Source organism: Amphiura filiformis, chromosome 19 (assembly GCF_039555335.1).
Source record: "Amphiura filiformis chromosome 19, Afil_fr2py, whole genome shotgun sequence".
NCBI lineage: Eukaryota > Metazoa > Echinodermata > Ophiuroidea > Amphilepidida > Amphiuridae > Amphiura > Amphiura filiformis.
The window spans coordinates 29,039,331-29,063,908 of record NC_092646.1 but is presented as its reverse complement, the minus strand read 5'-3'; the positions used below and the strand labels follow the sequence as shown (position 1 = coordinate 29,063,908).

Genomic DNA, 24,578 nt, shown 5'->3' with positions numbered 1-24,578 from the left:
GCAGCTAAAAACAGAAACGGCTGCCTGCATCTGGAACTCTTCATATCTGAAAGTTTGAAGGTCTTATTTCATACATCAGAATTATCTGCAAGATTGCAAGATGGCTTTAGGTGACCGTGGCCTTATTGACTAATGCGCAAATTTAGATTTTCTTTCTATTTAAATAATATGTTAAAGCTTATGCCCTGTAGATTACATTCGGTTCTTGAGATATGGCCTGTCAAAATGGCGCGAAACCAAAACAAAAAATTGGCAACAACTTTCTTTTTTTTTTCTATATTTTTGACAAGTCCAGTTGCCAGATGATTTTCTAATTACATGCATGAATTATGCAAAGTAAAGAACACACAGTATACTACAAAATTACGGTTGCGTTTTGGCAAATTTCAATTTGCATAATTAATTAGTTGCACTTATTAGAAAAGTTGATTATTGCCCTAATTAATTATGCAAATGGAAATTTGCCAAAGGCATCCATGGGTTTTATATCTTATTTTGTAGCCGATCTGAACATTTTACTTTGTATAATTCTTGCATATATAATTAGAAAATAAGGCCTACCTGACAACATTGCATAAAAAAAATAAAAGAAAGTTGTTGCCAACTTCTTGGTTTCGTGCCATTTTGACAGGCCATATTTTGGTAACCGAATATCCGATTAAAATAATAAAATTTTCAGTCTTGTAATCAGGAGAGAATGGACTCACATATTTCAATCAGACAAAAATCTATATCCAATAGCGTTACCTTAAAGCTAGCATTATAAGTGTCTCTTAACTAATAACAAAAGGTGCCCACTGGTATCTTGGAGGCATTGTCTTTTTTTAAAGACATTTCTTGTTTTGACCAAAAACGGTCTCAAATTACAATATTTCGTGCAGAAAAATGTTTTTAGAGCGACATTCACCGAAATAACGAATGTCCAATTTCCAATCTCCCGCCAACTTCACAATGCTCAGCCAATGGGAGGACACAGTTTCCAACTGTGAGTGATCAGGCTAATTTATCCAGCAAGACAATTTAGATGTTCAGTGCCTGTTTGGTGAAATCGGCCAATAGGGGGGGAAAGTGTTCGACTGGGAGTGATTAGTCAAACTTTGGAGCCAATGAGAATCAAATGTCGGAATTTACGTCTAGAACTGAAATGCATAACAATTGCTGAATAGCTGGAATATAATACCAAATACATAAACGAAATCTACAACAGTTGTGTGTTTGGCTCAGCAATAGTAGCTTCAGCTATTGTCTCCAATTCAAGTTTAACTGGCTGTACGTGCCCATCGCTGCAATCTATTTTCTGTTCAGGTAAGTGTTTATTCAACATTTTTGTCGATATATAATACATGACAATTACTAGATAAAAACTGAATTTATTTTGCAGAAGAAGTAAGCCTAAACAAAAGTCAAAACCTCAAATGTTCCTTAAAATGTTTTTTCAAATGTTATGTCATTAAATGAAAAAGCACACTTAGTCGGACTAAGCTACAAACAATCCTGGAAAAAAGTCTTGGGACACTTTGGTCATTGAGTACCATACATTAAAATCGACTCCCTGTCCTCCGGTACGCGTTGCTGAGCAAGTGTCGCAACACATTTTGTCCAGGATTGTATCTTTCTTCTCTTATAGGCCCTCGATACTGGTAAATAAGTAATATATGGTTAAGTAGATTCACGGTAAGTTTTATGGAGATGTCCTTTTATCACTTATTACCGCGGTTGCACTTAAGTTTAAATAATTAACTTGACGAGGTTTATTAGCGCGTAATCTTAAAACACTTTTAATCGTAAAATGTATTTTCAGTTTTACGTAGTGGGTAAAACACATGTTTATTGATTGTCAAAAAACCAAAAACATTACAAAACGTACGAGAGCCACCACAGTTAAAACAATGCTTTCCACTGTAGCTTTTTACCCTCTTAAAAATTGATCCCTGCTTTAATTATACGGTTCATGCATTTGGAAACTGATATTCCAACACTACACATTTAATTAAATTTTTTTTTAAAGAAATCAATGAATATTTACGTATTTATTTATATGCGATCATCAACATTTTTGTCGATATACAGTAAGCCAAAAATTAAGGTACCAGTTGTATTCACCCCTGTATATCCTAAATAAAGACAAATATGTCAAAATTAAAACAAGCAGCTAATACCTGAAATCTTTAGCTCTGATTCAAGACCTTATTTGTTGAATTTGGTTTAGAATTAAAGAAACGGTGATCTAAAACCTACTGAAGAAACTAAATCAAAAGTTGCACTTTTGTGTTCTAATCAATGAAAGCATGACGCTGGTTTTAACGTGCTAATCAATGGAAGCACGGCGCTAGTTCCCTTGTTCGCGAACGCTTTGTGTACAAATCAATAGCGCATGCAATGGAAGAAACTGCAACTTTTAAATTGGCATTTACCTTGAGGTTTTGTATCTTTGTGTCTTTATTTCATGAACAATTTCAACGAATGAGGTCTTAAATTCGAGCTAAAAGATGCAGCTATTGGCTGCTGGTTCCAATTAAGACATATCTGTCTTCGTTTAGGATATACAGGGGGTAAACCTAACTGGTACCTTAATTTTTTGGCTTACTGTATAATACATGACAAGGGCTAGATAAAACTGAATTTATTTTGCAGAAGAAGTAGGCCTAAACAAAAGTCAAAACCTCAAATGTTCCTTAAAATAATGAAAAAGCACACTTATATTGTCCATATACTAGCGTCACTAGAATGAGCAAATCTTGTGCAAAAACTATTTTCGCTTGTTTTATCATACGGTTGTAAATTCAATGAACTATGACTTTGCTAAAGAGCGCTTACAAATTGATGATATGTAGGCGAGATCTACTTGTTCTCAGGTTGACCAGGGGCAGTCTTCAGTAAACGGCTCTTTTCAGAGCCATCAGTAGAAGAAGTCAGAGCTACTCCTGACGCAAGCTTGACAGTTCTAAACTTGTCCGACGGCGACCCCGGTAACAACTTACTAATTCTTATTAATATCCCGTCGTAAAAGCCTAGGCCCTATCTCACAATGTGCCAAGTATTCGTAACTGAAAATACGTGGGCCACATTATCTTTTCGGACCTCAGCGACTAAGTTGAAATATCGGAGAAAATGCACAAACACCCCATGTCCACACGTGTACACCTTCATTTCCACACACTCCCTCTGTGGAGGACTGAGCTAAAGTTACCCTATAGTTCCTTCTATTTGAAAATTATACTCCCTTTTTGGAAGACTTTAGCTAAATCTTCCACAGAAGGAGTGTGGATTTCAAACATGTCAAATGGAATTATTGGTGTGTCTATAAATGGACCTTTCGTGAAAAATTAATAAGTTTCAGTGCTTTGGGGTCTTATGACGTAAGACGCTTAATAGTATATTATTATTAGCGTTATTTCCGTCGGTACATTTACAAGTTCCGAAAATACTGAATTTCAAATGGGATTACCTAAATGGATGACCACATAATAGCCTTCTCTCTAGCTAGGCCTATGTGGGAGACTAAGGTCATGTCTTCCACAGGGGTGTATAATGGATTTAAACTGGAAAAGCCCAATTTTAAATCGATTGCTGGATTGAAATAATTGATGTATTTTACACGTATTCTTTGTTCCAGATTTATTCACAACTTTTCTGCATTAGATATTTGTGTGACGTCATAGTGATCCTAGTCCTGCCCAGGTAAGTTGATCAATTCGCCGTTGAAGTGATAATTGGATTATTTTGTATATGTCGCCCTGCACTACAAGCAGGTTACACTCAATGTGGTTTAAATATAGAAAGGATTACGTAATGCTTTGTTCCTAAATTTGATGCCGATTTAATTTTCCGACCGGCTATTCATAAAAGTGGTACCATTTTTTCGAATAAAGGGGTTCCGCCAATAAATTGGTCACTGATCTGGCAGTATTATTAACGCTTGACACAACATGCTAGTATGAATAAGTGACCACAATAGAGGCATGTGTTGAGAAAGTGGTACCATTGTTCTCATGTATCCCAAATGTGTATTTGTCTGAAGTCTATAAAGGAGGCTTTAGCTGTCGATTAGGGGCCTCGTCCGGCAAGGCGCGCCCGCAGAGCTGGCATAGTGATTGCTCGCGGGCAACCCAACCCAAACCTCCACGTGGTGTCGGATGGGTCACGCTAACTTGGGCAATGGGGAACAGGCGTGGAAGCAAAGATTTCGGCATAGTAGTTTTTCTCCACGGTCTAGCCACTTCTTCTGCTGATTCGGGCTGGTGTGGCTCTGAGAAGACACCGTTTTGGTTGACCGCGTCGTCCGGTTTTATTGTTCTATACCGCTGGTCGAGTTTTGATTTCATCCCTAACGGCATTGCAGACCTGATAATCAGGGCAGCTTGAAGATCCCTCTGACTCCCTCTGTCTTGTAGACCCTTTTATGACCAAAATTTACAATACTTAGTGTGAAAAAGGTTAAAAGCGCGGCTTTCCTCAACATGCTCAAGAAAACCCTATGACCATATAATTTATTTATTTGCAAGATATTAATAGCATGAATAGAGAGGAGTCCAGATCAGTGAACAAAAGCACTGCTTAATCATTATAAATAGTAAAAAAAACCTGGTGTATTTATTTGCTATATGCACATGAAATCACCTGTTTTTTGGGCCACAAGAGGTCTGAGTTTGACTGAGTTTGACGGTATGTATGCATGTAAAATTAGCTGTTTTAGGCAAAAAGTAGGTTTATATTGACTGCCAAAAAACAAAAAAACAAACACGTGCAAAAGGAGGAAAATTGCAGATAAAATAGCAATTTATTTACAGATTTTGGTGCTTTTTAACAATATAATAATAATTTTGACCTTTCGTATTGAAGATATGGATTTTTTTCCCAAAACACCAAAAATAAATAGGTCTTTTTGGAAAAAAAAAAAATCCATATCTTCAATATAAAAGGTCAAAATTTTCCTCCCAGCTACATACATTTTAAGAATATATCATTAGATTTATAAAATTTTACGCTACAAGACATTGTAGGGACATTGTGTGTACTTTCTGCAACATTTAAACCAGTTTACCGCCTCTTAGAACCCGATAGACGGTGACATTTGACCATTCTAATTATTTATGTTTTGAACATGTTTGTACATGAACTAGTTGCTTACAGTGTGAAGAATCTACAACATGCTCATCTATCAGGGCACAGTTCTTTAACCCCAATACATTTGTGCATTCAAAAACTCATAATTTGCAACTTAAGGTCAAATTTTTCACTATGATTGTTTAATTGAGGTTATTGATAATATGCCACTGGAATGAGGCCATTGTGGTCCATAGTGACCTTTGCACAGCTAATCCTTAAACCAAACAAAACAACCACTGACCAATCATGAAATCACTAATTGGTTTATGTGCTTGACTGCTAACTGATTGTGACCAAAGATATTAGAACACAGCTCAGTATCTTTGTGGTGACTATCTCAAGTTCAATTCTGGCCCGAATTCTGGTCAGCAGAGAAAGGAATAAATTCGGAAGATATGACTGTGTTGAAGGTCAGAAGTGTATTTGCAACCAGAGTTGCCAACCCCGCGATATGGTAGCCCAATTAGGCGACTTTTGACTCGTGGTTCACCGTTGTTCACTCGGGTCGGTGTCGGGCAGTTTAAAGCAATAATGTACGATTTAGGCCTACGTCATTTTGTTAGTCTTTACCCAAAATGCTGGATGAAATAATATTTATTAACTGCTGGGAAGGGTTCCTAGCAAGGTAAAGTGAAAGAAACCCCAATGGCTATTTTGTCCGTTTAAAATAGAGTTCTATGGCCGACTTAAAGTCATAATTATGACGTAATTTTGTTATTTATTAATTAATTTTTAGCAGAACTAATAACAAGCTTTTTTTTTTATTTCCCGTTTTCATGTTTTTTATTTAATTCTGTTATTATTATTTTAGCTTATTTTTTTCTTAAATTTCCTGATTAGTTCCTTTCCTTCTTTGTTTCGTTCCTGTTTCATTTAGTTACTTTAACCCGTTGCCCTATTACTCGTACCTTTTTTGTCCTCATTTTAATCTCATTTTTCTTTATAGTACCGCTTCATGTTGTTTAAAAACATACATCTTTTTCTCGTATTTTTATTACGTCCTCTCATAGCGTGTCTGTGGACGTGTTTACCCGCTATCATAATCCCTGGACCCGTCCATGTACCTTTTTATCCTTTATTTTTCCTTCTTTATCATGTCCGTCCACTGGTCTCTGGCTTGCAAGTCCAGTGGCTCTGCGCCGTTTACGCGCGCATTGGCGTAGTGCGCATTACGCACGCAGCGTCGACACGCTGCCTGCCAGCTGCAGTGACGCGTAGGCTGGTAACCGATTTTTTTAACAAAAACACTGTTTTTGCAGCCAGTTCTTGACCGTTTTCAACCAAATGTTCGCATAACCGTTTCGGTTCCTCGATCTCCCGTATGAATTTGGCGACATTTAGATCGAAACTGACGGAGCCTTTATACACGATACATACATAGATACATACAACATTCCCCTATTTATAGTAAGATAAAAAATGGCCGTTTCATGAAGAATAACGATCGATCTTACCCTTGATTTAACAGGCCTGTCAATTTCTTGGAATTGTTTGATATGAATTATGAAAGGAGGGTATGATTTTTTTTGTATTAGTTTAAGTATTTCCTGGCCTCTCTTAACCACAGGGTTGGCTACAAAAGACACAGAGTATACTTTAGGATAAACTGGCATGAGTGCGCCGACCCCAGGTTTTCAACATTTCAGGATTGTTTCTGGACGGAGGTCGGGTGAAAAACGAAATTACGTTTACATGACTTTGTCGAAATTCGTCGTGTGACAAGAATGAGTGTATAAATGACTAGGGGGGAAGCTTACTTATTTGTGTCTTCTATACTATCCATCATAAAACAGAACTCCCACCCCACATAATTGCAAATTAACACGAAAGCTTCATTCCATGAAGCATTTCTCTCGTATTTGATCATCTTCTACTCTTCCCTAAAAAAATCATTATAATACCAAATCTAATCACCATGGAATTCACCATATCCCGTCCAGCTCACATTGTGCGCCCCATTCCTTTTTTAAAGGAATTTTTATTTTAAATATAATACCGTTTAACTTGATAGATGTGTACTTTCAGCGAGGTTCATTATCTTAAATGAAAACCTACCGTTCTATGTAAATCCAATCATTATACATTGCAATTTCATTAAATTGTAGGCACCTGTGAGCATTTTATGCAATTTTGCAGAGTTGGTATTCGTTTTTGCATTCTGATTAACATTGTTTAAACATAAAAACAATAAACTTAATGACATTAGTGAACCTGGTGCGTACTATCATAAGGCTGTAGGTAATTAAAAATAATGACAAGTCAATTAAATGAATTTACATTTACCCTTCTAAATAACACAAAGCAATTTCTTTATTGAAGCAGGAGTGTGTCCGTGTACTTACAACAAGTGGATTGACATTTTAAATGAAAACAAAAAAAAAGTTGTCCTTACGATGATATTACGCCAACATTTGGAAAAGTTGTTAAGAAATGTGTTATTAAAATTTTAAAGTTATGGTTTTCAAAAATAAGTTGGGGCATTCAACAAGGCTAAATTGTTGGACCTCTATTTATATTATATATAAACGATAATAAATACATCAACGATGTTCCCATTTATTATCTGCTGATTCAGGGGCTATTTTAATCGAAAAAAGTCACTCACTTGGCAAGCATTGGTGGCATTAAAATTTAGAGGTGCAAGCATATTTTGTGCTGGTTTGATTTTAGCCCCCATTGAATGTGAAATTCGGTATTGTGGACCAATGCGCGCGAAACGCGCAAAATTGTGCAGTTTGACCCTATTTTTGGCCCCAAACACAGTATTTTTTGGAATAAAAGAGAAGATTCACAGGGCAAATATTGCTTTAATTTTTCTTTTATTATGATGTTTAGGGAAGTCCCTCCCCGCTTCCGCTGCCTATGCTCGAGATTTTTAAAATTACGCGTTAAAGTCTCTCATTTTGGTGACACATTTGTGACATCACGTACTTATTTTAGGCAGGCCAGCCACATTTGTGACCTCTTCAAATTGACCCGCTAATACGCCACTAACATTAGTTTACCAATACAAATGCGCGCGAAGCGCGCGAAAATTTGCTATTTTAATGTTAAAATGAGTCGGCCAAATGTGGATAATTATTGTGGCCTAAAACCTGACCAAAGAAAGATGCACATGACAGCTTTTGATTAATTTTGTCCTGGCATTTGGAGTCCCGGGGATGTCTACAATCCATTAACACAATGTGGTGAAGACGCGATTAGCGCTCGAAACTTCCCACATTATAATACTAAATTTTAATATGGCAATAATGAGGGTAAATATTATTTTGCGCAAATTGACAAAATCTTTCATATTTTCAATAATTATATATGGTCCTAAAAGGGGATTCCTCGAGCATAGGGTGAGGAAAGTTTTCCATAATTATGGTGAATGTTTGTCATAAATCATTGTAAATGCCCAAAAGAAGAGGTCCAGATCCACTGTACTGTATTTTTTTAAATCGATTTTGTCCCCGTTGAGCCGGAGGTGTTATCAGTTTGCCTCATTCCAGGCTGCGTCCTTGCTTTTTGACTTTCGTCGGGCCAAGGGGAGCACAATAATATTTCCAAGTCGACCCAATGACCTGCTTCATGGACTAAAAATTACTTTACCGGGACAAATGCGCGCAAACCACGCGCACTATACTAAATAATCGCCCCATTGAAATACACGTAAAAAGGCAAATTTGTGCTCGTTTGGAGGCCTTTGGGGCAATATCTCCAATATTTGATAATAACCAGTCGATTACAAATCGATGAAAGTTTTATATTATGTTGCAAAGTGCATGGGTAGTCTTTCATCTTGTTTTCCCGGTACGAGCCCGTAAACAAAACCTTCACTGTTTTTAGCTTGCAAGGCTGGAAACCTGTTTCTGCCCACTTTTTAATTCGCGGACCGATTTTCTCGATAATTGTACAAATGCGACTTTGGCAATGGCGATTCAAATTCATGCATATAGATTTACACTTTTATTTAAGCAATAATACGCCACTCTCTCTGGTTATTAGTCCAAAGAGCAGCCCAAAATGCCTCAAAACAGTTTATATATTTTTACAAGGGTTACACGAATGGCGCGTTGATTTAGCGGTGTGCTCTTTAAAATGGGTTTAAACATTTGGACAATTGTCATGACCTCAAATGGCCTCAAACTGGAACATAATAAGATGCTGAAGCATTAACATGGAAAAGGGAGGACGAGCATTATTTGTGCCGATTCTACTGGGACATTTTTGCGCGAAGCGCGCGAAAATGCTTAATTTCAGACTATTTTAGCTCAAAATGAAGGTGACGACTGGTATTTGATGGACTAGCAGTGTGCGCAAAGCGTGAAAAATTTAGCAAGTTTACTTTATTTTGGCACAAAACGCAGTTTTGAATCTTAATGGCGCATATATATTTTAAGCACGAATTTTGAATTCTCACAGCACGGATTTTTAATCTCACTGCACGAACGTGCCAGGAGGTACGTTAAAATAGCCCCTGTGCTGATTACACAACAATATTATACTCAATTTTGAGAAAGGGTTTTTGACACGAGTTTCCAAACATAAAGAAGAGCAGTGATGTTATTATCTATTCTGCAAAGGATGTTGTGGGTGGCATGGGTGTATTCTTATGCAAAATTGTCAACACCCACCGCACCATAAATTAGCATCAATTACCAACTGTGACCATCATACTGTGGGAAAGGGGAGGGGGGGGGTAGATGCGTCCCCGGCTCGAAATACAGAGACAACATTTACAAACATTTGCAATTATTTGCATTTACCCCCATTTTAGCAATAAAAGTGCGATTTTTCTCGCGAATGATATTGTTACTAGCACCCACCCCATACACGTAGGACTTAAACAGACAGATCCAAAGAGAATAGCGTAATTAGGCTATAATATAAATTTAAATGACATATACGTTAACAAATAGATGACGTAAACGTTAAGGCTGTTCCAGTTAAATTACATACCTATTTGGCGGTTCGATTTAATTTACATATTTCTTCTGAAATGGCCACAAAATAGGGCGTCCAATTTAATTTACATACTCCCTCTGAAATGGCTGTTCCATTTAATTTAGGCTACATACTCCCTCTGGAATAGCTTTCCCCTAATCAAATTGCATATTGTGAAATATCAGTCTATCAAATTGTATAGATTCACTAGTGAATAAGAGAGACTGACAACAGCGACCTATGGAGAGTAAGAGAGACGACTCCCTAAGAGGGGCCCCGGGTCGGATGACTTAACGAACATAAACTTCTTGCCAGGACAGAACTATATCCACCCACTGAGTTTGAGCCCCGTACAACCTACTAACGGCATCAGACAAACAGGCAAATCTACAGACAAATCTACAAACCTACAGAGAATAGCGTATTATTATTAAAGACTAGATTTCGCGGTTCTCGGGTTGGGTGGTACTCATAATATGCCTATCTCTAATTACCAAACACCCGTTACCCATATACCCGCCCTGACCTTTTAAACTACTATGATATAGTCCTGCGTCTCTTAGTGATCAATATTCTGGTTCTGGTCCGATGAGATGCACCTGTAAATTAGTCACATGCACACTGTAAAGCTTTCCGATACCCGCACTGCGCCCGTCGGTACTCCGCGCACACGCCCGTTGATACTCCGCGTACCCGCTCTGCGAGCACGCGATAGCTCCTCTTTACCTATAAATAAAGCTAAATAAACGAATTGGGTGAAAATCTGTGAAGTAGAGTGAATCAAGTGTTTTTGCTCACATAATTACTTTTCACGAACTAATGCGCGAGAAAAATGTGCAATATAAAAGGTAAAAAATAATAGTCAAATATTAATTTTCTTCACTAACTGTGACAATTTATTTCACTTATGACATCAATATTTTCTTCTTTTTTTTGTCCGAGGTGGAGCAGTGTTTTTTGGATATGTAATGGTGCGACCCTATAAACTGGTTTGGTTTTGTTTTGTATTAACAGATCATGGCCGCACCGGACAAGACCTGTTTTGTTATTTTCATTTTGCTGTTTTCACCGTTGCTACCCATGGCACGGCCTGTAGAAGAACAGGGACTGGAAGATACGACTAAACTCCACCGCCGGACGACCTGGGAAAGGATCTCGAAGAACGAGGAGTACTGGACACTTCACTTCATCCTCGCTTTGCATTTGCAGGGTTTCAACTCTTAGTCCATTTGGGAAAACTTAAGGGTTAAAAGTGACTTAAGTCACTTAATACCGGTTATAAGTCACTATTACCGGTTATAAGTCGCTTATTACCGGTAATAACTCACTTATGTCCGACCGTGTAAATACGACTTTATTCACCGAAGAAGAGACGTAATAATCGGATTAACTACCATAGCAATAGATGAATACAGTTTTTGAATAGATCGCCCTACACTACACCACATTTCGCCATAATACATTCTAGAAACGCTTGCTGTTAGAATAAGAAAAATTTTAATGCTAATTTATTGCACATTCTAGGGAAGCATGGTTACCTTTTTAAAATAACCGAGTGAGAGGGTTTTCAAGAATATGAATATTAACTGCACATCATATATAACGATTCGTGATACCCAATTGTGGCACATTTGATGTCGTTTAAGAAGCAGAGAATTTTATTTCAATTTTATATACGCCAAAATATTTTTTAATTGAGCAAGAATAAGGATAGAAAAAACGTTGAAAATCCTATGTGAATATTACATTAGACCCAACCAAAGATTACTGTTTCGTTTTTATGGTAATCTAATCTTTTATTTCCTGAAAAAACATTTGGGGTCTAAAATGGATTTTTTATGTAATTGATAAAAACATCGAACGTGTATACAAGAAAATGGTAGGTTTTCCTCTATAGTATTTTACTGACCATGGAAATGTACTGAGACACAAGCACGTGTCAAAATCGATATAATGTATTGTCCATACAGACGCCCATCAGTTATCATGTTTATTATTGGATTTTTTTTGTATAAAACACGCAGTTAACAATAATTGAGCGCTGAATAATACACATAAATGTTTTTAGGCAAATAAAATTCCAAAATATGGTACGTTTTCTGCCTTTGCTTGTCACGTGGTAGGCCTATGTTGAAGTTGCGATTATATCTTCAAATAAGTTTCAAATGAATTCCAAGAAGACAAGTGGCCGAGTGGTCTAAGGCGCTGGGTTCATAGTGTATCCAAAGCAGTCCGCCGCCGTGAGTTCGAACCCCGCCTCCGCCAAACTTTAATGAAGTTGTGGCGACATAACAAATTTAAGGTATAAATGCGCTAAAAATTTTGCACTTTGGGGGCTAAAATGTCAAAATAATGAAGTTAATTTGGTCAGAAACTCACATACAGGCGTCAACATTGGGGAGGGGGGATGATTGTATGGACCACCCCTGGCAAAATATTGGGGGTCATTGATCTCTTTTACCCTGCTACCTAGGTAACGAAACATCCAAGATACGGCAAACTATTCTTAATTTAACGGAGTCTTTTTCAAGGACAAACAAATTGAGACCATTTTTCAGAAACTCTAAGCATTTTTGTTTGGAGCCCAAAATTTGACATTTGACCTTTTTGCTTATAACTTGAGAACGGTATACATCACAGATATAACAAACTATATTTCTTCTGAATCCCCATGACTAGAGGAATACTTTGGTATAGTGTTTAAAAAGGTTGAAGCAATTTTGAAATTTGACCTTTGTACGACCTTTTCCCGCCAAAAAGTACCTTTCCACCAAGTATATTTCAGTATACTTTTGGTATGATGTTCAGGGGACATCTCTATCATGCATAAAAGTACAAATATTCTGTTGCAATTAGTGGTAGGTGACACCACCAATTTGTTTAGATTGACTGGACTATTAAAATTCACCCCATCACATTAAGATGGTACTACACCCCTTGATAAATTTGTGACTATTTTTGCATTTTCTCAAAAATAATAACACACTGGTAACAAAAGTTATGTATATTATAGGGGCAAGGAATCCACTGGAATTTCAGTGACTAAAGACATGCGGTACATTATTTATGATAAGAAAAGAGGTACTGCTAGAATGTACCTCATTTCTTAACATATATAATGAACCACTTGTCTTGAATCACTGAAATTTCAGTGAAGTAATTGGATTCCTTGCCCTATAATATACATAACTTTTGTTACTAGTGTGTAGTTATTTTTGAGAAAATGCAAAATTAGTCACAAAATTATCAGGTGGTGTAGTACCAACTTTAAAAAACACTATTACTGATAATAATCTAACATTCCTTGACCGTGTCTATGGGACCATTCAATATTTAGGGAGATTTGAGAGTGAGGGCCAAAAACTTTTGGGGTCTTGAGGAGAGTCATGCTCATTCTCTAAATGATTTCTACACTTTGCAACATGATCTTGCCCCATTTGTGTAAGATTTAGGTGAAGGTCATGTTTCACCTTACTAAATAGACTATAATATGCAAATACAGAGAATACTTCAAGTGTAAGAGCTTATAAGATTTTAATTTGATAAAAACCGAAGTCAAAGTGTAAAACAACAGTACAAATCAAAAACAAACATATTCAACCAAATGGTAAGAAAAGCAAAACGGTATCAATTATGATAATGCTGTAATAATTATGTGCTTTAAAACAAAGTTCACTTTCAATTCTGTGGAAAATAAATGTAACAAAAGTAACATACACAGAGTCATTTATCCCTGTTGGGAATCAGTTAATATAAATATCTGTGAAATGCATGTTGCAAGGTAAGATACTCCTCAGGTGTTTTTTTATATTTATGTAGGTATATATTTATCTGCAGCTGTAAATACTATTTCCCTCCAAAAATATTATACTCTAAGATAAAGTATTTGACATGCAGTGTTCCTACCACGTTTTTCCTACCCACCATTTTTAAATACATGGTTACAATGTTTCTTCTTCTGCTTTTGGTGGTTACTGCATAATCTCCTCAAACGTGAGATGTATAATACAGTTTACACCATTGTGCATGCATTACAATCATGCAAAAAGCAGGAATTCATGACAAATTTAGGGCGTCGCTGTGGAGCAAATCACATATTATGGCTTTAAATAATGTCCCACTTTCAGTGGTAGTATATATACATGACATACACACATATTGCAGTATTTTAGTATAAAGTCAATTGTATTTCAGACAGGGGCCTACTAGAGTTCAGGTTCATAACCCTACTTGTGACACAATATCAGGAGATTTCGCAATTTCTTGGTAGACTAGAGTGTAAGAGATGAAATCAAAACTCGACAATGGAAATCGAACGGAACCGGCAGTTGGCCGCCGGTCGAGTTTTGATTTCATCCCTATACTAGTATATATTTCAGTTATCATATTTCAGAATGCAGTGCAATTAAAAATAAAACCACCTTAAAATGGTGGCAAATATCAAAATAAATGGCAGTTCATAAAGCTGAATTTACACCTGATTCCTTTTGCAGAAAAGCAAACCTCATACAATGCTTGTGTGTTAATTTCAGTTTTCAGAGCATCAAGCCGATCAATTGATACCCTGATCGCTTTTGCAAAAACGACATCAATTGTTATCTACAATCATAATCACAGTGATTATTATATGTTCCAACTCCAGTGACACTTCATGCATTTGCCTGTGTAGGATAAATCCCCCAGTATTTTGCCAGGGGGATGGTCCATACAATCATCCCCCCCCCCATGTTGACATCTGTATGTGGGTTTCTGACCCAATTAACCTCATATTTGGCCATTTTAGCCCCAACATTACTCGTCGATGGGTCGATAGACGTCCCAATAAATCGGACTTAGTCACCGGTCAGTTCTACAGCATAGATATCCATGGCTAACGATGGTTAACTATGGAAACATGTTAAAGGACATCAAGAAAATTTTCTAAGTTATTTATTTTGAGCTCTTTCGAGTATCGACGAGTAATGGATATATTCTGTATATTTAGGTTTTGTCTGTGACTGCTAATGTGAGGCCGTCGTAGGTCGTACGGGGCTCAAACTCGGTGGGTGGGTGTAGTTCTGTCCTGGCAAGAAGATGTTCATGTTCGTTAAGTCATCCGACCCCGCCCCCCTCCCAGGCAGGGGCTATTTTAGAAGAAAAAAGTCACTGCACGTTAGCAACGTAAAATCTAAAAGATCAGCTAGCGGAGACACGCTTGAGGGGAAGGGGTTGCTGGCAGAGGGCTGTCTCCCCTTGATTTCTGTAAACTTTTACAATCACACATTTTACTGACTCATTTTTGACGTTAAGGGTAGACGAGGTATTGTTGGTCGAAGCAACCTAAAAAATTGATTTTCATTATCTTGATCAATATATTATTGAAAAATAACACCTTGATGTTTTGCAAAAGTTCATTCTACAAATCGTATACTTTGCAAACTTGCTTAATTTATTGTTGTTAATGAGTTATGTACGTTTTACAAAAGTGTTGTTGTTTCAGCCCTCTTTACAACGTAACTCAAGAACCGCAGCACCTATAAAAGTATATCTGTGATATTTTAATTCTTCTACACACTCGCTATGAATTGAGCAATGCAGTTTTTGCCAAAGCTCACTACCATTCGTAAGATGCTGTGAACTACCAAATCACAACAGTTTAAAATAATTAATAACCTTAAGGGCTGAGAGCTGAGTGCACATCACTCAGACATACCAAAGTGCATTCTAAATACGAGGAATAGCCTTAACTGATATCAAATAATTTTGAATTTTTGAAATTTGCGATATAATACAAATTTTATGACAAATTATATTAAAAAATGATATTTTTGACATTAACAGTCCTCGAAGTAAAGTTTATCAATCTAATGATATGCACTTAAAGTTGAAAATTGAATACATGAATACAAAACTCAATAGACACAGAGGGTGAATTTGAGTTGTTCTTTCATACATATGACAGGCCTATCAACAATTTCCCATGCTTAAGGGGTACTATACCCTGTGGTCAATTTGTGACTATTTTTGCATTTTTCTCAAAAATAATAATAACATAGTGGTAACAAAAATTATGTATATTATTGGGGCAAGGAATCCAATTACTACACTGGAATTTCAGTGACTCAAGACAAGCGGTTCAGTATATATGATGGGAAATGAGGTACATCCTAGCGGTACCTTATTTCTTATCATAAATAACGAACCGCTTGATTTGGGTCATTGAAATTCCAGTGTAGTAATTGGATTCCTTGCCCCAATAATATACATAATTTTTGTTACCACTGTGTTATTAGTTTTGAGAAAATGCAAAATAGACACAAATTTATCGAGGGGTAGTACCCCTTAACTCAATCTGGCCACAGTATGGACTTAGGTGGGTTTTGTATTCATATATTCAATTGATTCATGTCTGGTTCACTGATGTATTTCACTAATTCATTTCATTTTAATTACCTACAGCTCCATGAAAGTACACACTAGGATCATAGATGTCATTAAGTTTATGGTATTGATGGTATTGATATGCAAAAACGAATACAAACTCTGAAAATGAATAAAATGCGCACAGGTGCCTACAATTGCACAAATTAATATATGTAAAATGTAAAAATAATATAAAATTCCTTTTGATTTACTTAGATAGGTAATAGGTTTCATTTAAAATGTCATTCCATTTAATTGAATTAATTGTTATTTTTGAAAACTCCATAAAAGTACACAGAACCTCTATATTAAATGTTGAATGAAATGCACACGTGTCCCTACCATCTTTTAACCTGTCGCACTCGCACAGTAGCGTAAAGTTCTCACAATGTGAATGTGATCAGATTTCTGCAACTTAAGGCCAAAAAAAAAAAAAGGTTTGTCTCTGGACCTTTTGGCTAAAAAGCTATGTGCTATGTTTTTTTTTTTTTTTTTTTTTTTTTGAAAAACAGGCTATAGCCTATAGATGTCCTATGCGATGTTTTGTTTTTTTTTGTAACAAGGACGGCGCCCCAAAATAACATGGCATACGCAAACGTAGTTCATACTCCCGGTTTAACTATTCTAACCGTCACCTCCTAAAACCCCTAACCTAAACCCTAACCCTAACCTATACTAAAAAATATGCTAAATAATTCAAGTTCACGTTCAAGTTCTGAAAAATTTCGATCACACGACGTGACAATGTAAATGTTGTGAGTAGTGCCATGAATTGGTGCAAAATTCAGCACCACAAATGTTGATGTGCGCCGCTATTTTGTCCTACATTTAAACATTACCGTAAGTATACCGATATGAAATCGCTTATCGAGCAGCAAAATATCTGCACATGGGGAATTCCCAGTGACGTGTTCTAGATCTACAAGTAGAGTCGATTGTCCCGCTATTTCGTTCGCAGAGCCGTTACTTGCATACTGTTTCAAGAGATCGGTATTCAGAGCGAACATGTCATACAGTTCTTGGAGTATTTATTTTGACATTTTGTCAGAAATGATCGCCAATTGATTGTGCCGAAAATGTAATTTTTCTTGAAAACTACGATGTTTTATCATTCAAAAAAAAAAAAAAAAGCACTAGTAGCGCTACGCGCTAAATCTCATTTTAAAAGCTATGCGCGCGGGGTCCTGAGACAAACCTTTATTTTTTGGCCTAAGTGATGCAAAGGTGCATAAATTGCATAAAAAAGTTCCATACAAATTTATTACAAAAGATTAAACACTCTTCATGAACTAAATATCTATAGTGCTCAACTTAAAACACTAGATGTTCAGTCCATAAACAGGGTGTTTATTTTCTACAAGCAATATATAGGGTGAGTCCAAAAAATGCAATAGTGCAAATAATCCATCTTTATTTTATAACCAGATTGAACTTTTAGGATTTAAAGCACATGATATATTCATTAGTGGCCTTGTGTGAAAAAACGAAGTAATTAGCACTTGCCGTTCTGTTTTTATGACACATTTTACAACGATACACAATTTTAATTTAATACATCTAAACTTTGAAAGTCAGTATTATTATGTAAGGTACATTATATTTGGAACAACTGCCATTTTCTTAACCTCATTGGCACTTAAGTAGAATGGAGCACCCAAAGTTTTATTGTCCCTGGTCTTGTATAGGTAGAGGAAACATTGCTTTTATTTGTTGTTATTTTCCTATTTACCCTTACATTAAAAATGTTCATTCTCTATAGGCCTAAAAGAAACATACAAATATATGGGCGGGTTTTTTAAATGTCGAAAGGAATGTGTGCAAATTGAAGTGGTGTGAATTACAAAATATCCAGTATAAGTTAGACACATTACAGGGAATTAAAAAGTTGGAGTTGGAGTTAGGTGAGGTATGAAGGACTTAAGTAATATTAGAAAGTTAGTTTGAACCGAAAAAAAGGAATTGAAAGAACGCAAAAATCAACCTTGATTTAAGTTAAAGCCAGTTTCAGATCTGGTGTCCTTATTTCGCATTGTGTGCTCTCATTCAAATTATGGTGCCCAGGGGCGTAGCCAGCTTTCTTGGTGGGGGGGGGGGCAAAATAAAAATAAAAATTGGGGGGGGCACGGACGAAAAAAATTTCATTTGCATCATACAATACATAGAGACTGTATGTCTTATTGGGATGAAAAAAAAGGCATTTTACATTATTTTCACCCATTATCCGGCTGAAAAGGGCTATATTGTTACAATGTGTGCGCGTAGCGCTGAAATAATTTGTATTTTACACTATTTTGGCCCTGAATTTTTAGAAAAGGGCTCCTTGCCCTTTTCTTTTCCTTTGCCCTCTTGATTTTCTCTTTCATTTTTTGTCAAAGGGGCACTTTTTTCTTTCATTTTTTGTCAGGGGGGCACTCTGCCCCCGCTGGCTACGCTACTGATGGTGCCTCGTGGACAAAGAGTTATAAATGGGTATCGCCGTAAAATGACTCATAAAAATTGAAGGGTTCACTTGCTTTTTTTCACAAGTGGTGTATATTGAGTGTGGCATTTATAAAAAGTTTCACTAAAGCCATGTGTGATTTGCTTCACAGCGACGCCCTCAATTTTATTCGGATTTCTACTTTTGCATTATTATAATGCCCAGTGGTGTACTAAAATACCACGTAAAAGACTAAGCCCGGTTTTATTCAGAGTTCATCGATCGACTGCTTGCTAACATCTCCCGTGGATGTCAGCTTGTGTGTACACATGTCGAGCGCGATGCTCCGTGCAGTATTGCATGTTACGATCGGCGAGCGTAGTACACGCATTGTAGGTGCTGGAATGAAATCGCAATTTTCTTCGTTATACCTCATTTGTTTGGCGCGAAATTAAAAGGGGATAATGTGATCAGTGAAAACAAATATTTAAATAGGAATCTATTCTTTATCCAAATCACACATTATTGCTTTAATGGGAAAGTTCAACATGGTTCTTACGTGAATATTGATTCGTTGACCTATTGCACTTTATTTTACTCACCCTGTATATACGTTTAATACCAAAATGATTTGATGTGCTCATCATTAAGTGTCTATGTGTTTAGTTCAGCGTTGAAAGTGTTCAATTTAGTATTTACCTCTATACCTTTACCTTGTAAGCAGAAGAGTTTTAACCGGCATTTATCAAATTAAATAATTATCATGTGGTTAAGCAGTGCTTTTTTCACTGATCTGGACTCCTCTCTGCTAATATATCGCAAACTGGCCCGTAACCAGAATTTATTGGGGGGCTGGGCTGATTTTGAAAAAGTGGACCTTTTTTTTCCTTCAAAATTTGGACCTATTTTGATCAAGAAGGAAAAAGATTTACGGGTCTGATTGCAAATAAATAAATTATATGGTCTTTAAAGGTTTCCTTGAGCATGTTGAGGAAAGCCGCGCTTTTAGCGTTTTTCACATTAATTTGGCCATAAGTATTGTAAATTATGATTTATCAAGCTGCCGCCGTTAACAGGTCTGCATGCCGTATAGGCTGCGCACTTCCTTTTTTTATTGGTGTCCCGTTGGCATATCAGCGGTGAGCGACGATCTGATGGTCATACTTTTTGGCCTGTTTTACTGGGACAATTGCGCACGAAGCGTGCAAAACCTTTCCATTTTACACTATTTTAGCACAAACAAAGGTGATATGTTGTGGTAATTTGCATCATTACACTATTTTTGCCCCAAATTAAGGTGTTTAACGGTCTAAAACAGAAGATGCACAGGGCAATTCCAGTCCGGTATATGGAGCTGTCCCCACGCCTGTTGCGGATTTTCTCGTCCAGTGGCTTTCCCCACGGTGACCAAAAATTGGGAGGAAAGGGCGTTACCAGAGGCGTTGTTCTTGATTTCCCCTGCCAATTGAATGTTTGACTGATCACCACAAACTATACAATATATGATTTCCCGACTAGACCAGTCTTACTTTCGGAGGAACTTCTTTCTGGCTGAAACTAGCATAGAAATATTTTAAGCACGGATTTTTTTATTCTCACTGCACGGGTTTCTATTCTCACTGCACGAACGTGCCAGGGGGCACGTTAAAATAGCCCCTGCCATAGAGAAGGCTGTTACCATAGTCCAAACGCGAAAGTATAAGGGCCCGGACAACATGATGTTTAGTGTCCGTATCCAAATGATGCTATATTCTTCTGATGTTGCGAAGCTGGAGGTTGGTTGATTCCATTTAGGTGCAAGTTGTGACATGTGTAAACATTACAAATATGCAAAAAAATCAGGTTTGAAAAAAATTAACCAAATTCATATTATAAGATCGTACATTATGACTTTAAATTGTTTTTTTGTCGATATTTGTTTTTGGTTTGGCTTTATTACTATTACTAGTAGTCTCAGAGATGGGTCTCTTGTGAGATCCATCAAGATGCTCATAGGGAGCTGCATAATCAGAGGGTTTAAACGGGTGGGGAGATTCTGAAGGATTGGAACGAGTTCTGAGATAGGATAGAATCCAGACTGGTGTCGAAATAGGAGTTGTTAAAATTCACGACATCACAAGATGGACAAAACCACACAAACTCACCAACAACCTGAAGAGCTTTATATTCAGAATCAGACACCCGCCACAGTTAGTATGAGTCCACATATTGCACATGTCACAGAGTAAGCCAGTATGATTGTTTCTGACTTCTTTCTTGCACATAGTCAGGGGCGTAGCAAGCGGGTGGACAGGATGGACGAAGTCCATGGGTCCGAGAGTTCAGGGGCCCCGAGCAAAAACGAAAATTGAATAAGGGGAAATATAAAAGAGATATAGGGCTGGTGAAGGTGATGTTAAAAGGGCCCGCACTGCTCCTTGTCCATAGGCCACAGAGGCTACGCCCCTGCCTGTGATTGCCATCCATAACATCCTTTCTAGAATTAGAGAATAAAGGTATTGTTTTTAGCCGCTGGAGTGCATCTATCGTTTCATATAATACATCATTATTTTAAGTAAAACAACGAGGCGAAGCCGAGTTGTGTTACGCCAAAAATAATTATGTCGCGTGTTATATTAAACGATAGTTCTAATTATTAGTTCGTTATATATAATATCGTCATGATATTAAAGCCATAACGTACGATTTCCGTCAAATTTATAATTTGTTTTTCTTTACCCAAAATGCTGATTATAATATTAGTAATAACTCCAGAAAGGGTTTCTCTTCATTTAAGCTCAAATAACAAGGTTAAGTGAAAGAAACCCCACTGGCAATTTTGGCCATTTATGGTGGGGTTTTATAGGGTATGACTTAAAATAGTTCTGTTGACCTACAAACACAACAGATTTGGCTTTTTCCATTCAGGTGTAACTTGGGACATGTGTAAACATAACAATATGTGACCGTTAACCACAAACTGCTCGTAAAGTCGGCAAATTCTATTCTGAGCTACAGTGCAAAATGTGCATAAAGGTTGTATTCATATGTACCTCAAGTTGGTGCTATATGTTTGTCATTTTCGTAGCGCCAGCCAAACACCTTTTAAACCAATCATTAATCCTATTGTTGAAGAGGATAATAGCCTAGTCTTTGTTTACTTTGGCTAAATCCTGCTCCAGTGGTGGATTAACTAACAATTAACAATGAGAGGACATTCCTGAACTTCGTTAACTTGTGGATGATTTGAAGTGACCGCCAATTATGACAGCTTGATATTTATTACCAGCAATGTGGAAAAGAGACATTATGCAGCACCAAAATAAGGTATCCTTTTGCTGAAGGAACAAAGTTCCACAACTCCACTTCTGGTATGACATATATTTTCTAAACACGAAATAAAACAAAATTGACCAGGGGCAGACTTTACGAGCGTTTCGTGGTGGGCGGGTCACATTATGCCAAAAAAAATCAGGTTTGAAAAAAATTAACCAATTTCATATTATAAAATCGTACATTATGGATTTAACCGTGAACAGGTTGGTTTAAGAGGCATTAAGGGAAGGGATATGAACGTTTAGACAGTATTTATTGTGGGACATTAGAGCACATCAGACATATCGAATTGCATTCTGAATACGAAGAATGTCCTTCTGATATCAAATAATTTTGATTTTTGAAATTTGCAATGTAATACACATTTTATGGCAAATCATTAAAATTGATATTTTGATATTTAACAGTACTTGAAGTAAACTTTATAAATCTGATGATTTATACTTAAAGTGTATGTAGGTGGGATGAAAAGCCGACGATCAATTGAAAATGTTGACCTTTCGTATTGAAGATATGGATTTTTTCCCAATACACCAAAAAAAAAAAGTAGGTCTTTTGGGAAAAAAATCCATATCTTCAATATAAAATGTCAAAATTTTCAATTGATCGTCGGCTTTTCCTCCCAGCTACATACACTTTAAGAATATATCATTAGATTTATAAAATTTATTTCGAGGACTGTTATATATCAAAAACTTGAAAAATATCAAATTTTAATAATTTGTCATAAAATTTGTATTATATCATGAATTTCAAAAAATGAAAATTATTTGATATCAGAAAGACATGCTTCGTATTCAGAATGCAATTTGATAGGTCTGAGGTGCTCTCATGTCCCACAAAAAATACTGTCGAAACGCAATAAACGCTCATTCTAGATCCCTTAATATATACTTCCCATTCATCATTAAAATACATCTGTTGTCATTTTGGAGCTCCAATATCTCAGTATCTAATAAACACGGGTACTATGAGCGTGATGACCTGGTTATGTAACTCTCTTCCCGCAGGTGTCGACTGCAGACGACAAGTTTCAAAAAAAAAAAAATTCCCCAAAACACACAAAAAATTAGGACTTTTTGGGAAAAAAATCCATATTTTCAATATGAAAGGTTAACATTTTCAATTGACCGTCGCACAGTGGGCCAGGTCAAAGTCAAAGTGTGCCAAAACCCTAGTTTGGTGACTATCAAAGTTCTAATTTTTTTATGCAATTTGGAAAGAGGATGAACATAAGAATATTTTCTGAAAATATTTCACCCTTGGTTTATTTTTAAAGGTGATATTTTTTATAATAAACATGCAAAATCGCCACAATCTCCTTCTTATTAGAAAAATCATGATTTGGGGGGTAAAACTTCATAACTTTTTTTTGACAATTTTGATGCATCTGTGCTTTCACAGATATCTGAGAAACTATTTGTAGAACAAAACACTGGGATATGAAGAATATGAAAACAGTCAGTCAATTAAATATTTTTGCTTAAACGTCCCCAAAACTAAGGAAAAATGACGTTTTATCAAATTTGATCCCGAAAGTTTAGATTCCCGTTGATTTCCGCCTTAAAACTTATACAGTCACCTGCAGAAAAGATTAATCTTTGTGATGGTACCAAAATTAGCTGCGATATTCTGCGATCTTCTGCAGTGGAGTCAGGTCTATGAGGCCCTTTGCCAGTAAAGTAGGCCACAAAATCGTTTAAAAGTTCACATGAAAAGAGATGTAGCCTACCGCGTACCGTGCTGCAGTGTACAAACAGCCACACCTAGTTCTATATTAATAGACTGATGGGAGACCTAGTTTTAAATACACTGGCAGAAATTGCTTTTAAGCTTTTGTCATGGCTTATCATGTTTTATACAGGAAACAATTATTTGCAGTAGTAAATTCTTCAAAATCAATTAAGGGAACTGGAATGAGCGTTTTGAGCGTTTCGACAGTATTTTTTGTGGGACATGAGAGCACATCAGACATATCGAGTTGTATTCTGAAGTAGACGTGAGGAATGTCCTTTTGATATAAAATAATTTTGATTTTTGGAAATTGGCTATATTGCATGGAATCATTGCATAGAAAGATCCTTTCAGAAGAACTTTATCAACAGGCGGTTTCAACGTTAAAAACTTTTATTTACAAACCGAGAGAAAGGTGGAATAAAAGTTCGCGAACGGAATACGCATTCCTCGCGAAGAACAAGGAATGGCTGGATGGATTAGTGACCTTTCCTGATGAGGTTAGCATCTTTTTTAACACAGAAGAAACTCAAGACACACAAGAACCCCATGGTCTGCCAATTTAAACGTGATATCTAGATTTGGGATTATGTCTATTTTAATAATATTCTAATTCACATTTTAGTACTGGGCCTATATAGTGAACGACCAAATAACATGCCGTAACATA

The 24,578-nt window shown here is 36.6% G+C and overlaps 2 long non-coding RNA genes across 2 annotated transcripts in view; one reads left to right on the top strand and one right to left on the bottom strand.

Moving 5' to 3' along the window:
- LOC140141149 (uncharacterized) overlaps window positions 1-24,578 on the bottom strand; it is a 483,782-nt gene that overhangs the window by 114,848 nt on the left and 344,356 nt on the right. The window lies entirely within an intron of this gene.
- LOC140141144 (uncharacterized) lies at window positions 1,177-11,175 on the top strand. Its single transcript, XR_011857358.1, has 3 exons — window positions 1,177-1,305; window positions 3,617-3,681; window positions 11,053-11,175. It is a non-coding gene; the product is annotated as an uncharacterized lncRNA (long non-coding RNA).